Genomic DNA, 15,805 nt, shown 5'->3' with positions numbered 1-15,805 from the left:
TCCATGTTAGCAACTCACCAGAAAATTCTGAGTTGAGAAGTACTGCCATCAATACATGCCTGGTAATTTTGTGTTTTTTTAACCAATTCAAATGTCCACAGAAGTGGTAGAAATGAATAAGAATAGTTTACTGAGCAACTCTTCTGTGTAAGGAACTGTTCCAGCTCCTGGGGGCCAGAGGTTGACAGAGATGATTCAAAGATTAATCAGATAATGAGCTTCTCCCAAGGAACATATGTTCTAATAGAGGAGATGTGATGGCATATGCATAGACTACCTCCTATAATGCAGTAGAAACTGATTAAGTGCAATAAGGGAAGTAAAGATAAAGTACTGTGAGAATTCAAAGGACTGACTTTTGGCCAAGTAAAGGAGAGTGTTTTTAAAGGCGGTGGAGAAGCTGGCAATGAAAGTGGGCATGCAGATATTCTGGGAAGGAGGGTAAGGAGTATGCAAAGCAGTGGGGTGCTGCAGCCAGCTTGCCCTGAGCCAGTTGTGCACATTTCTTTGTAGAGGGTGATGTTCAGAGACATCATGTTGGCAGTTTAAAACTGGCCATGGTGGGAGGGTTTACACTACAGAAATTGGCAAGTACTACAGATCACGGCTTATCTCTCTGGAGAGCCCACCGTTAAACCTTCACCGGCACACCACTGGTACAAAGGTCCCAAAGCAGCAGAGGTGGAATAGGGATGATTTCCTTTCAAATGGGATTTATGTTTTGGAAATCAAGGCCAAAAGGCAGGAAGGTGCCTAGCTATGGAGGCCCTTCAATGCTTTGCTAAGGAATTTTCTCTCATTTATTATGCTTGCCAGCGACCTAGCAGAAAACAGATGGTACACTCTAAGGGGAGTAAGTAAAGTTTTAAAAAGAGACCATTTATAAGGCATGGGCAAGGTTAAGGTAAACTCACAAAGATGGTCAAGCATCCCTGAGCTGGCTACCACAGGAAGCCAAACCCACCCAGAAGCCAGAGGGCAAAGGGCCCTTTGAAACAGTGCATACAAGTCTGATTCCTGGGACACAAAGCCAAGTGGAGAAGGGCAGAAAGTGGATCAGGGGCATGGAGAATATCCAGCACAATCCTCTAGCCAGTGGGGAACCACTTCATGTTTTTCCACAGGGGAACTATGGGACCAGTTCTATAGTTCAGGAAGATTGAGCTGCCAACGGTAAGACAGACTGGGGAGGGAACACAATGGAAAACCTGTTCAGAGGCACTTACAGTAAGTTAGAAAGAGGGAGTGAGAGCTGGAAATGGCATTGTGATGACAGGAACAGAGACATTGGAGAACTAAAATGAGAGAAGCATCTGCTAGATACTCCAGGTGACCTGATTTGGAGAAAGGGGAGAAAGAAGTGTTAAAAATAATGGCAAGATTTAAGCCTGGGTGACAATGACAATAGTCATTCCAAAAACAAGAGCTCATATTAGAGCTGAGATGACCCTCCATTTGAGTGATTAGAGGATGGGAAGAGAGGGGTTGGAGTACTTCTCTCCCTGGTTCCATCCTTGCTGGATCACCGTTTGCCATCGGCTTTGTTCCTTTGCAGATGGTCGTGGCTTCCTCTAGTACAGCTATTCCTTTTCCCAGTTCCTGGACACCACTGCCTCCTCTTGACCCTTCAGTGATTTTCAGGGTGAAAATATCTGGCAGTAATTTGGAATTTGGGAATGAGTTTATGGCTGCAGAGAAATCTGGGAGTCTTTCTCTTAAAGGTCTAATAGAAGACTTAAGATCCCAAGGGACATGGAGAGAGAAGCAGATTAGTCATAAAAGGGTACAGGAGAGTCAGAGACTTGTTGCCATAAAGCATAGTAAAAGTATGAAGGATAATGCTGCATCCTGCTGAAAATTAACTAATTCCACAATCTCCTTTGATAACTGCCTACTGATAGTATCTGGATTTAGTTATATGTCAATATAAAGATGGAACTAAAATTATTACGGGGCAAAATGCTAACTCAATGTTGAAATAATCTCTGTATTATGAACCATAATAATTGAGATCTGGCAACCAAGTAGATCTCTCCACTGAAGACAAATCAATAACAACTGAATTTTATGGTCATTACAGCCCTAATGAAATTACTCACTGTTCAGTTTGCTAATGCTGCCTCTTCGCAAAACAGCAGAAATGTATCAGCTTTTATAAATGAGGTTTATTTGATTAAAAAGTTACAGTCTTAAGACCATAAAAGTGTCCAAGGTAAGTCATCAACAATCGGGTACCTTCACTGGAGGATGGCCAATGGTTTCCAGAAACCCTCTGTTAGCTGGGAAGGCATTTGGCTGGCAACTGCTCCAGACTTCTGGTTTCAAAATAGCTTTCTCCCAGGACGTTCCTCTCTAGGCTGTAACTCTTCAAAAATGTCACTCTTAGTTGCTCTTGGGGCGTTTGTCCTCTCTTAGCTTCTCCAGAGCAAAAGTCTGCTTTCAAAGGCCGTCTCCAAAATGTTGCTCTGTAAGCTACAGCTCCTCTCTCAGCTCCTGTGCATTCTTCAAAGTGTCCCTCTTGGCTGTAGCAAGCTCACTCCTCTGTCTGAGCTTATATAGTGCTCTAGTAAACTAATCAAGGCCCATGCTTAAAGGGCAGGGCCACACTTCCATGGAAATTATCTAATCAGAGTTATCGCCTACAGTTGGGTGGGTCACATCTCCATGGAAACACTCAGAGAATTACAATCTAATCAACACTAATACATCTGCCCACACAAGACTGCATCAAAGATAATGGTGTTTTGGGGGACATAATACATTCAAACTGGTACACTCACCATCTAACTCTCTTGGGGGATCTTGCATATTCAACATCAGCCGCCTCTTTCATATTAACACCAGCCATATGTGGCTAGGTGTGATTTACATAATGGAGATCATAAACAAGAATACTCTACACAAGAAGTATTTGCATGTCAAACAAACCAGTATAAAAAAAGTTACATTTTTAGACAACACAGTTGATGCCTTGTTTTCAGTGTCTTAATCAGGGATATACCTGCAATAAAAGGAAAATGTATTCCAGGGGGGATAAAAAGGATAGGGGAAAAAATAAAATAAAAGGAAGTAAACTAACCTACTAGCCACTAACTATGTGCATTGCATCACTGTATCCTCCCAAATCAGTGATACTATTATTATTAATTTACAAGCGAGACTCAGAGAAGTTAAGCAGTATACCCAAGATCACACAGGAATGAAGGAGTGATCATCTCCCTCTTGTGCCCTTCAGCTCCTGGAGCTCAGCACCTGGCAGTCCAAATGCCTGCCTCTGGCATGCCATTCAACCCACCAAGGCCCCTCAACCCATGGTCTGATGAATCCCCTCTTGAGGAATTCAAATCTTCTGTTGTCTTCCCCCTTCCACAACTAGCTTCTACCTAACCCTTCTCTACCTCAAACTCTCCTTTTGCAGAATTTGGTACTTGTTCTGCTTTCTGTGAACTCTGAATATACTTTGGAGGAAAGGCAAGATTAAAGTAAGTGAAATTAATGCCCCCGCTTCTTTCTATGCTAAGCCACACTGGCCTTTACACTGTTCCTCAAACCCACTGAGCTCCTTCCAACCTCGGAGCCTTATCAAATGCCATTCTTTGGCTTGCAAAGCTCTTCCCTCTCTACTCCCTTTGCGTGGTCAATTCTCACTTATCCTTGAGATTTCAGCTTAAATGTCACTTACAGGGAGGTCTTTTCTTAGAAGCCTCTATATACCCTCTCCTGGCCTCATGTCTTTCTCTTTCACTGGACATATCATAGCCATAATTTTCACATTTACTTGTGCGATACTGGATTAATGCTTTTATCTTCCATCAGACAGCAAGCTACATGTGGGAAGGGACCACACAGCATGTGTTTTGCCTCCCACTGTATCTCCATCCAGCACACAGCAAAAGGACTGTACTGAGGGAGTGCTCAATCAATATTTGCTAAATGACTGAAATGAATGACTGTCATGTTCTAAGCATTGTGCCAAGTGCTTTGCCCTATACCCTCATAGCAACCCTCAAGGTAGATATTATTCCTCCATTTTAATACGCATGAGAGAGCGCATGATCAATTCCATGGAGTCTTTTAACCAAGGTCAAACAGTATGTGATAGGGTTGAGATTTAAACCCAGACCTATCTGGTCTAAGGACCTGGATTTTTTTGTTGTGGAATTTCCATAGATGATCACTGTTTGAGTTTTCTGGCTGCTAAAACAAATACTATACAATGAATTGGCTTAAACAGTGGGAATTGATTGGCTCACAGTTTTGAGGCTAGGAGAAGCCAAAATTGAGGCATCAGCAAGGCAGTGATGCTTTCTCTTTGAAGACTGTGGTGTTCTGGGGCTGGCTGCCAGCTATCCTTGGCACCTGGCTTTTCTTGTCACCTGGCAATGCATGTAGCAATGTTTTCTCCTTTCATGTCCAGGTCCCTTGACTTCTGACTTCTTGCTTCTCCTGGGGCTTGTTTTCGGTGGCCTTCTCTAGAAGGTTTCCAGCAATGGGATTAAGAGCCACCTGGATTCAGTTGGCCACACTTTAACTAAAAATAACCTCATCAAAAGGTCCTATTTACAATAGGTTCATACCCACAGGAATGGATAAAGATTAAGAACATGTTGTTCTGGGGTATATAACCCCAAGCCAAAATGATCATTTAATTATTTTCTGTCTTGCCTCTCTTCATTCTGTCTCCCTAGTAAGTCTGGAAGCTCACTTGAGATGGAAATAATGCCATATATATGATTTCTTCATCCCCTTCCTCACCCTTCTAACAGTACTTAACACTCTACATGCATTTAATGAATATTTTCAACTAGTATTATTTCCTTGGCATGAATATCGCAGAAGCATCCTCAAATAATTCAAATTTCTATAATAACCTCTCTAAAACAGTAATGCACTAATGTCTCTGAGTATAATACATGTATAGGAGCTACTCATTTTCTACTAAACTGTATAAGAAATACTTTTGTAAAAATTATTTAAAAGAAGCAGTATAGCAAAATGAAACAGATATTATGGTATGGAAATTCCTTTCTTCTTTCATTCCATGAGTATTTGTTAGGTGCTATGTGCTAAGCACTGTGCTATGTGCTGGGGACCCAGGGCTGAGTTAAGTCATAGTTTTTTCCTTTAAGGAGCAGTTTGGTGGTGGTGGTGGCACAGCTATGTAAATAAATAATCCTAAATCAACAGTTGAGAGAAGCTGTTCCTATATGCTCATGAGCTGTAAGATCTTGGGTGAGTTTCTTGCCTCGGGTTTTTTCTTCATCTTTAAAATGAGGTCATGCTTCCCAGGGTTACTATGCACTCATCTGAGTTGATGAGAAAATTCTACTTATTGGCCCACAAGGGCAGCCAGAGGTGACCAGGTGGGAGGTACTAGCTGTCCCCAAGGGCTAAGAGTGTCAGTATCTCTAATTACCTGTAAGGGTGGCCACCTACCAATTCGGAAGCTCTGATTGTGAGCCTTGCATGAGACAATGAATATGAAATTCTTTGTAAAAAAAAAATAGTTATTTCCATCTCACAAAAATTTCAAAGGAAATGAGGCCTTTAATTCTTAGGATTCTCAAATCTCCCTTTCATGTGTACAAGAAAACCTGCTAGCTGAAACAAGGCAGAGTCTGTAGCATTTGTAGCAACCTACCCCTGCGTCAGCTCCCCATCGGTCTCCTTGAGGGGACACACCAGATTCAGCTGGCTGGGTGACTTCCTCTTGCTGCGCAGCTGAGTCTACTGCTGGAAAGACTCCTGTTTACACTGCACTGGGGGGCTAATCTGGTCCCAAGCTGGAGGCTTGCAGTTTGGTCAAGAAGCAAAATGTTGATGTTGTTTAGTGACGAGGATGATACTTACAAGTAATAATAACAATGGTAGCAGTATTATTTACTGAACACTTACAAGATGCTAGGCATTGTATTAAGATTTTTACAGGAACAACTTTACAGGGAGGATACTATTATTCAAACAATGGCTCCCAAAGAGTTAAAGCTTTGGGGTCTGTTGGTTCTCACAATGTCTTGAATTCAGCTCCTCTTTGTGGTATTGGTAGTTTAAATCCAACCTACTGTCTTTAGTTAGAAAATAGAATATTATGAATTATAGTTTACAGATATAATATTTTCAGAGAGAGAAAAGAAAGTGGATAAAGACAGAATCTAGAAACAAATAAATTAAAACAAAGGCTCATATTCATCTGTTTGGCAATTCTTTCCAAACACATCAATTGATTCAAGATTCTTTATCTTTCTGGGCAAATATAAGGCTCTCTTGGTCTATCTCAAAAGGTGACAACCATGTGAACTACTGAATTCACAAAGAACTAGTCTGAATCTTCTTGTCTTTTAAAGTCTGTCTACTTGCCTCTGAGTTAGCATCCTTAGGATGTAGAGGGAGAAGCATTCAGAATGTCAGACTTCAGTATAATAATACCACTTCTACTCATTGCTACTATTTACTAAGTACTTACCAGAAACTGTGCTAAGGGTGTTACATGCTTAATCTCATTGAATGATTCCAATGATGCCATAAGGAAAATTCTATCACTATGCCCATTTTACAGACGAGGATACTGAGGCTCAGTAAAATCATCTGCTCCACACCACAGAGCTATGAATCAGTTTTGTCACTAATGCTTCCCAACTCTAAGACCTGCCTTGTTACCCACTCTCTTCCCCTGCCTTGGGCTGTACATCCTGAAACACTATGGCAATGACTCTGACATTTTTCTAAGTCCATCACTTCTGTCAGAAACATAGCTTAAAGCAAAAGAATCTTTTGAAATAAATCTCATGTAGTTTTTCTTATTGTTAGTGGTTTTAAGCCCTTGTAAAAAATCATTCAAGACTTTTTTTTCAGATTTAGCAAGCTACTAATCTCTGCAAATATCAAACAGTAATTTTTTTCAAAATTGATCATTTTACTTCTGTTTTTTTCCCCGTATAACAGAAAGATGCTTTTCAATTTTTAGAAACCTTCTAAATTTAGCCAATGATGATACAACTTAACATGCAGTGTGATGGTAGTTGTTAGCTGAATGCAATCCTTAAGTATGCATTTTCATTCACTTAAAATTATTTATCTTAAATATGGTTTAAAACATGCTCATTAAATAATTCTAAAGGATAATTCAATGATGATTGGTTAAATAAAAATACTAAGCTAGATTTCAGAATTCAAAGTAGTAGAAGAATGTATCATGTTTTATTTTACATAAACCTTATTTTCATAATGGGATTATAGACTCCTTCGAGTTGGATGGGCTATGAGAGCTAGTTTAATCCAGCCCATTTGTTTTACAGCTGCATTAAAGAGGAAGAATCATAGCCTAGTGCTTAAACTGTGTAGAGTCAGAGTCACACAGACTCAAGTTCACATCCCTGCTCTGCCACTTATTGGCTCTGGGACTTTATTGTCCAGTCACAGGGTCAGTCTTGAAAATGCCTGCCTAGAAAGCAGGAATTCTATGAAATGAGAATTCTAATGAGGAATCCTTCCTCTAAAACAGAAGTATGTCCACTCATTCATTTGACAAATATTTGAGTGCATACTAGTAGTGTGACCTTAAGCAAGTTACTTCATTGCTTTGTGCCTCAGTTTCCCGAGTTGGGGGTATCAAATTTACAGAGCTGTTGCAAGGATTAAAGGAGCTAATGCATATAAAGCACTCAGGCACATTGGAAGGGTGCAATAATATTGGATATTATAATCACCATCATCATTCTCCTACTGCTACTACTGTTCTATGTTAGGTAATATGGTAGGCCCTGGGGCTATAACGGGGAGCCCTATGTAATATTTTCTTACCAATTACTGAAGAATCACATTTGCACAGAGCTAATCTCTTACTCCATCATTCAATCCTGGGAGTGAAGCCCTTTGGAAGCCTCTTCACTAGGGTTCTGTTCTGACAGTGCTATCTTTTATGCATGAAGAGAAAAAAACATCACATTTGTCCACATGCCTTTTAATTTTTCCTGTCAGATGACTTTGAAGTGACCCAAGATTTCCACCTGGTCTTTCAGTTGAGAAATGATGTGATTGTGAGTATGTGAATAGATTTCCTGGGATTCCAGATACTGGCTGTCCCCAGAGAACAAAGCAATGCTAACTGGTCCTTTGGGGAGTTAAACTTTACATATAGTCCTCACTGCACAGAACCATAATCAGCTGGAATAACAAGCCAGAGAAATCCAGCTAATTGCCACTCCAGCGACCTCAGTGGTTCTATGATGGTCTGGTGAGATAATATAGCTTCCATCAGTGTCCTGGAAACCCTTAGGACATGGTTGAAGGTCTCACTCAGGATGTTGGAAATCACAAAATTATGAGGATAGAAAGAACCTTGAGAGGTCCCTCAGGTTCTCAGTCTTACGTCTCCCTAGAAAACATTACACCATCCCAGAGACGCAAGAAGTCATTACATCTTTAAGTCCTTGGGGGAAGACTCTCTCTAAAGCTCATTTTGATGTACAAATCTTATCATTAAAAAGCAAAAAACATAAACTTCTCAGTATGGACTCTAACATGTCTCTTCTGGTGTGTGTGTGTGTGTGTCTGTCTGTGTGTCTGTGTGTCTGTGTGTGTAGATTCTAGTCATTATTCTCTGGGAGGAAAGTTGAAATACTCCTGCCAGAGGAAAGAAGCAACAAACAAAAATGAAACCATGCCACTACCGCACCTTTTACTTTTCTAGGCAAAACAGCCTCAATTCTTTACTTATGTTCTGGGTTATCTCATTTTCTCTCTTGTTTTCTAACCCTACCATATTTTTGCCACTCTCTGGTAAACCTTTCTTCCCAGCTTGTCACAGTTATTTTTTTTAAGATGCTAAGGTCCGTTTAAGATAAGATACTAGAAAGAGGATCTGGTTAATCCTTAGTATCCGGGAAACCCCCCTCAAGCTTCCCTGCATGATACACTTTAAATGATCCATGCCAGGTCCTTGTTATCTTTGGTAACCCAAGAGCTAGGATGCTGAGTCACTGTCATCCTGTTACCTGTTCCGACACTGGGTCTGAGAGAGGCTGGGAATATGGAGTCTTATCTTAGCTCCAGTCTTTCGCTAGATGTGTGCCCTGAGAGAAATTTAACTTGCAACAGGAACCCTGCAATCCCTCTTCTTTTGCAGATAAGACTTAGAGATGTATTAAGTGATTTGTCCAAGGTCACATGGAGCCTTCTCCATGGTTCTGGTCTCTTAGTTGTTGGGTAAAAAAAAAAAAAAAAAAGAGGAGGAATGATACGATTTACTTAGTCAAATGAGACAAATACTTAAGGACTCTGTACAGTTTTAAGTTCTAATCCATGAGGTTTTATTAGCTTTCTTTGTCAATTTAGCCCCATCTTCTCTTTAAGCAACTGATTCCTTCCTGCTCCTCTCCTGTCAACTCAATACTAAATTATGATTCAGTTTTACAAGGAATTAACAACTCTGTCCCCAGTTTAGAGTTCTGGACAAATTATGGAGTCTACCTTTTCTCAAGCTACATCCAATCACTTGTGTTCAATGAGACTAGATTTAAAATTGTCTCCTGCTGACTACTTATGTTCCAGGTGACAGCTAATCCAGGAACAGCATTTTCCTGTGAAGTAACCAGTATGTTTCTTAAAGCAATTGCTCATGGCCAAAATCTGAATTAAGGCTCCTTCTTCTGTACTTCCAAAGCTCCTACTTCCCCCATCACAACACACCTTATTGCACTTGTCAGTTACCTTCTGTAATCCCTACTACACTTGAGCTCACTGAGGTGTAGAGCTGATATCTGCTAGAGCAGGTTTCTCAACCTTGGCATGTTTGACTTTTGGATTGGACAATTCTTTGTTGTGGGAGACGGTCCTGTGCATTGTAGGATAGTTAGTAGCATCCCTGGCCTCTACCCACTAAGTGCTAGTAGTGCCCACCCCAGCCTCCAGTTGTGACAACCAAAAATGTCTCTAGATATTGCCAAATGTCCCCTGGGGGGCAAAATTGCCACTAGTTGAGTAGGTCTGTGCTATATCCAGCAGAGCATCTTGTTCATACTGGGCACTCAATAAATATTTGTACAATAATAGTGAGAGTAATGGACACAGAATGCTTACAATGTATTTAATGTACAGGCTGCAGCATACTCAAGCTAACTTTACTTGGTTTTGGTGCCTCCTGTAAGCCTGGCACGTAGCTGGTGCTCAATGGATATTTACTGGATAATTTAATGTTCCATATCATAAATACCATCCTGTATTGTAGGTAAATTCTGACAATATATCCTTTTCCTCAAGAGGTCCCAGGTGAGGAGGGGAGGAATCATCATAATGGGGGAGAAAAATTTTACAAAAACAAAAATCTCTTAGCCACAGGATTAGGAACCAGAAAAATCACCTTGTAGAAGAAAGCCTCCCGGCTGTATGCCCACAAACTTTAGCTCTCATAGAATCATGGCATCTGGGGCAGAAATCAAATTCTAGTAATTATAATAATACTAGAAATGTCTACCAGTTTTCAGAATCCTTTAAAACATACTCTGATAGGGTTGAGAAGCACCGGGGGGGGGGGGGGGTGGGGTGCAGGACATCTAGAAGGTCACACATTTTGTCATTAGTGTCAGAGCTGGGAATTGAGCCTGCGCCTTCTTGACTCCCTGTACAGTACTTGATTACAGTGATTATTATGGATGCAAATTAAGACTTATTACTATTGTGAAATAACAATGCAGGTTAATGACATTCTTTATTGCCATGCTAACATTTTTTCTAGAGGGGAAAATTATAGGCATGAAACCAATTAAGCAACCTTTCTTTCTTTTTAAAGCTTTTTTAGTTTTCTTAAATGAAGATTCTCTCTCTGTGCATACTGCTTAATAGTGCAAACTGATTTTTTGTCTCCTAGGTCTTACTGAGGAGGATGCTAATATTGGTGCTGTCCATCTTCCCTGTATGAATTGGAAATGAATATGCCAATACATTATCTCACAAAGGGCAGTCATAAAGAGGAACAGTGAGTATTCTGAAATGAATATTTAATGGACATTCTCCTGTAGAGGTTAGCCATTGTTGGAAATGCCTCCCTAGGAAATCTTTGTTAGCCAGTGGTTTGTGAGTGCCCTTTCCTGGACACCACCATAGGACAGCTCTCCTTCTGTGTTTGAAACAGTGGTTCCAAAAAACAATGGCAGACTAATCTACATGTTTCCCAAACTTTAAATAGTTGTCCTTTACTCCCAGGTCTACAAGATATCTGCCACAAAAACCTTTCGTGTAGCAGGATGTCATGTCACATGCATATTGTTAATGTAACTATGGAAACCAAAAAACACCACCAGTGTCCGTTTCATACACAAATGAGGGGACAGCTGTGGAGTCTACATGCCTGCCACTGGTATAATAGATGTGAACTGGGATGGCCTGGGTTCGAGTATCACAACTCATTTATGTTAATCAGAGCTTTCAAATAACATTCCATCTTCTGAGCTATAAAGTGTAAACAGTTGGCAGTAAGCACTATAAAAGCAGTTTTCACTCCCCAGCTTTCCAAACCAAGCATTATAAGCAGGTGCAGCAGCATCTTTAGAGGATACTCTGAAGTCAGAGTTGACAGACATTTGGTTTTTATCATTGAGAGTTTAAACCTAGCTTCCCCTTTGCACCAGGGATGATTTTCAGTGGTATTAAGTACAGTGGTTCCACCTATGTTAAATGCTTATGTTAGTTATGTAACTGAAGGCACAATTTCCATAAATCTTTTCGCTTCTCATTGATTATGGTAGTTAGTCCTTCCAGTTCTATTTGTCCAATGGTGTTGGTTTACAAAACAAGGAAATTAAGGGCTGGCGGGGTTAAGAAAGTGATCCCAAGATCACCTGGCTATGATTGAATAATAGCTTTCTTACCAAATGAATAACTGATAAAATTGCTAATTCCTAAACCTTTTGAAAATATGAAAACATCTAAAAATATAATAATATATAAGCATGAGTAGTGTTTCTTTTTAAAAAACACTAACAAAATGGTGTATGTCATAATTATTGAATAACATGCTTAACAGTTTTATAGGATGGCCATAAAGTCTTAAAATATAGATTGTATTATTTTATTATGTATTGTAATGCAGTATCAATAAACTATTTATTATGTATTCAATATCAATAAACTATTTATTATGTATTCATCTATTTCAAGACTTGAAGGCCACATCCTGTAATGTATCCATAAAGTACGTGAATGGTAATATGCTAAAATAAGAAAATTTAAAAAGTAAACTTTTAATTTAAGAAAACTTTTGAAATGAATTGTTCCCTTGATCACAAAAGTGTTGAATTTTACATATAGTTTAACTTTGTCCTTCTTCTGTACTTTGAGCCCAAACAATAGAGGATACATGCTTCCCTGACTTTATCTGTATAATTATAATTTCATCCCAAATAAAATATTAATTTAAGCTGTTATGAGTTAAAAATATTTCCATTGCTCTGAGAAATCAAAATATGATTCTACAATGGAATTTGCTTTATCTCCAGACTGGCTGAACCCAAAATAGATGTTTGGTATAATGATTTTAAAAAATCAAATCCAATATTTGAGCAACCTTTCATTAGTGCTCAAATGAATCATTCAGAGAACTATTATTTTGTAGCTTAAAAATAAATTTTAGGAAAGCATTATCAGAGTCTGGCAAAAATGACATTCATGTGCTATAATTTATCATATTTTAATTTATGGCTTGTGGCTTATTTATAGTGGCATAAAAACCCCATGATCCTTATTATTTATAGTTATACACAACTGTTTTGGGAAGTAGCAATATCACTCTGCAGAGGTAGATCTTCTTTCGTATGGAGTATATTCCCAAGAAGATTACTGCTTTAGAATATGTGTTAATTGCTCTAGTAGTTCAGGTCAGGAAGCCAGCCTTGGCAGGCTCTAAGAAAGAACTTAGATGTTAGAAAGATCTATGGTTGAGTTTTTCCTTGCATCTTTGGAATCTGAAACACTAACCAGAACTATCTGTGGTTAATTTTCAGAAACAAAACCTGCAGTTTGATCTGGTCTAAGATTTTCTTAGCAGAGTGAACCTTTTCTAACAATTTGTTACATTTATTTACCAAGGATTAAGCGCTGCTCTTCCCTTCTATTTGACTTGCTGAAAAAAGATTTCACACAAGGCAGGATAATAGCCAAAAATGAGATCTTACTTATGTAAGGCACGTTGTTCATTTTTAAGTCATCAAGTTTGTTTCAAAAATATCTAGATGGTAACTTTCCAAAAAAAATGGTTTATAGTCTAGTTTAGAAATGCCAAGTTTCTTTTATAGTTATCTTTCAACTCTATAAGGAAGACAGAATCTCAGGCTTAAAGAGTCACATAAGAGTTTATTAGAATGATTTGTTACTTTCTGACTTCTATATAGCTCTAAGACAGAAAATGCAATCTTGACTATAACGTCTCCTTACTTAAATTTGATTCAATTCATTTTCCCCCTCCTGGGAAAATACTGTCTTGTACATGTAAAAGGCACTGAACCAGCTAAAAGAAACTAAGGAAACATGTAAAATAGCAGACTAACATCTGTTATCCTCCAATTCCCCCACCCCCAACACTGATCTCTGTAAAGCAGTATTGTTTTGTAGGAGTTTTGGGGGTTTAAATTTTAACGTCCCTTTTAGTGAATATATAGAGTTCAGGGGTAAACGCTGTTCAGTGAATAGGTTCTTTTCCCCTTCTACAATGTTTGAAGCTCACAAAGGAAGAGGCCATTGGTGTTGGCTTGTGAGTAGCTATAATTGGCCTCACGTGCAGCCCACACTGCCTGCCTTTTGTTCAGCAGTCACAAAACGCCAGGAGGTGAACAATGCAGTGTGGGCTATCAGCTAAAGTTAGACAAGGCAGAAAGGCCCTTGTGCTTTGGAGTTCATTGCACAGCTCTCTCCCCTGAGGTTACTAGGAATGCAAGGGTTTCATCACCTGCAGTTCCACAAGTTTAGTGCCTTTAGAATGGAAATGATTTTGCCTGAACAGTGGACATTCCAGTGAGATCTTAAATTCCATCAACTACAACCATCTCCTCCTCTATTGCATATTTCTGAGGATGGAGAGCAAATGTGAGCAGAAGGCAGAATTATTAAAAGAAAACTAAAAGAAACTCTCAAAGTTGAAGGGTCAATTCAAAATCACCTGAAGTAGATGAAAGTTTCAGCCTGTTCCATATAAACATTTTCCTCACCAGCTTGAAACATCAGCTTGAATATTAATAGTACAAACACACACACAGGTAAAGAGCAAGCAATACTTTGAGCTTTCAATACAACAAGCGCACTCAAAGAATTTGGCTCTTGAATAAAGGTGTCAGCAAACTATGGAATTTCCAAACAGAAAAACTCACACTGCTCCTTTATTCCATTTTATTCCATTTTCTTAAGGCCTATTGTTAACTGAAGACTCCTTGTCTTTTCAAATTCCATCATGTGAATGGATGAGGCCAGACATCTGCTAGGATCTGCTCACATTTGCATGCAAATCAGAGACTTTGGGGCACACATGGCCCTGGAGCCAACACTACTTTTACTCTAGATTTATAGTAATCAAAGTACCTTTCTGAACTTTCCACTCCTCTAGAGTTAAAATAAAACTCTTACAAATTTTGAAATAATGAGCATCATTATTTCAAGTAATAGCAAGTATTTAGACTGTGGTAGCAAAGCAAACTGCAAAACAAAACATTTTCTTTCAGAAAATCCTACAAGCAGAAGTCCAAGTCAGCAATACTTGCTCCCTCATAGAATATCATTTTTCCTTTATTATCTACTCCGGAAATGAAAATGCTAATGGAGGATGGATTTAGAGAAAGGGTTCATTTTCTGTACTCTTGCCCTCTCTGCCTGTATGGTTCAGGTACCTCAAAATCATTCACATCCAGGTCATCCAATCATTCATTCATTCATCCATCCATTCATTTATTCAGCACTAGGCACCGTTCTAGGCGCTGCGGCCACAAGCAGAGAAGGCCCCCCCTCTCCTGGAACAAGTACCACCACCTAATCTCCCAGTAGGCGTATTCACGCCCACTGCCTTGCAAACGTCCCGAGACTGACTTTCCCGTCTTCTGGGTGCGCATCGCCCCTCCTGGTAGCTGCCTCCGCGGGAGGCGGCTGCCCACACCCCTCTCCTCGGAGCACAAAGGACACTCGCTGGCAAACTTTCCTCGCTTGCGATGCCGGCGAAGCAGGGAACCTGGCGACGGCTCGGTTCCAAGGGAACGGGAGCTGCCCTGACATTTTAGCATCGCCGGTAAGCCTCTTTACGGCTGCCACCCCTTCTGGCCTTAAAATGTAGAGGATGAGGTTTACTTCATGGCTTAGACCGCTACGATAGTTGAGCAGATTTTTCGGAACGTTCTTATTAAATACACTCAATGCTTTCTTTAATTACGCCTCTTGACCCTTTCTTTTACCCTCAAGGCCACTGTCAAGACATCCTTTCTCTTTTCTCTCCCCATCACCTGCCACTCTCCTTTCCTTCTCTTGGCCCTCTTTCCAACTCCCTGGGCTCCCTTCCGCGCTTTTCTCTGGCCCCGGCTGCCGTCCCCAGTTCACGTCCCAGCAGCCCTTCTTCCTCCCTACCCTCGGGCACCACACCCTCCCCCTCGCTGCTCCCCGAAATCCAGCAGGCTCGGTTCCTGTCACTGCCTTTTGCCCTTATCCGTCCGTTCCTCCTTCCGAACTATTGCTCTTCTCCATTCTTTATTGGGGGGCAACAGGGAGGGGGAGAAGAGGGAGGAGAGTTACTAGATTTCCGTTTCTCCGACTTCGACATTTTTCCCAGCTGGGTGAGCCG

At 40.1% G+C, this 15,805-nt stretch overlaps 1 protein-coding gene and 1 long non-coding RNA gene across 3 annotated transcripts in view; one reads left to right on the top strand and one right to left on the bottom strand.

Moving 5' to 3' along the window:
- The window catches only part of LOC119507453, a 280,538-nt gene extending 269,291 nt beyond the window's left edge, over positions 1-11,247 (top strand). For both annotated transcript variants that reach the window (XR_005211242.1, XR_005211241.1), the window contains exon 4: positions 10,865-11,247. This is a non-coding gene — a long non-coding RNA (uncharacterized LOC119507453). The remainder of the gene's footprint in view (positions 1-10,864) is intronic.
- The window catches only part of LRRN1 (leucine rich repeat neuronal 1), a 37,854-nt gene that overhangs the window by 21,451 nt on the left and 598 nt on the right, over positions 1-15,805 (bottom strand). The gene's annotated exons all lie outside the window — the stretch shown is intronic.

This window comes from Choloepus didactylus, chromosome 1 (genome assembly GCF_015220235.1).
Source record: "Choloepus didactylus isolate mChoDid1 chromosome 1, mChoDid1.pri, whole genome shotgun sequence".
Taxonomy (NCBI): Eukaryota; Metazoa; Chordata; class Mammalia; order Pilosa; family Megalonychidae; genus Choloepus; species Choloepus didactylus.
Note: the sequence above shows the minus strand (reverse complement) of the source record. Positions and strands in the feature narration are given on the sequence as shown.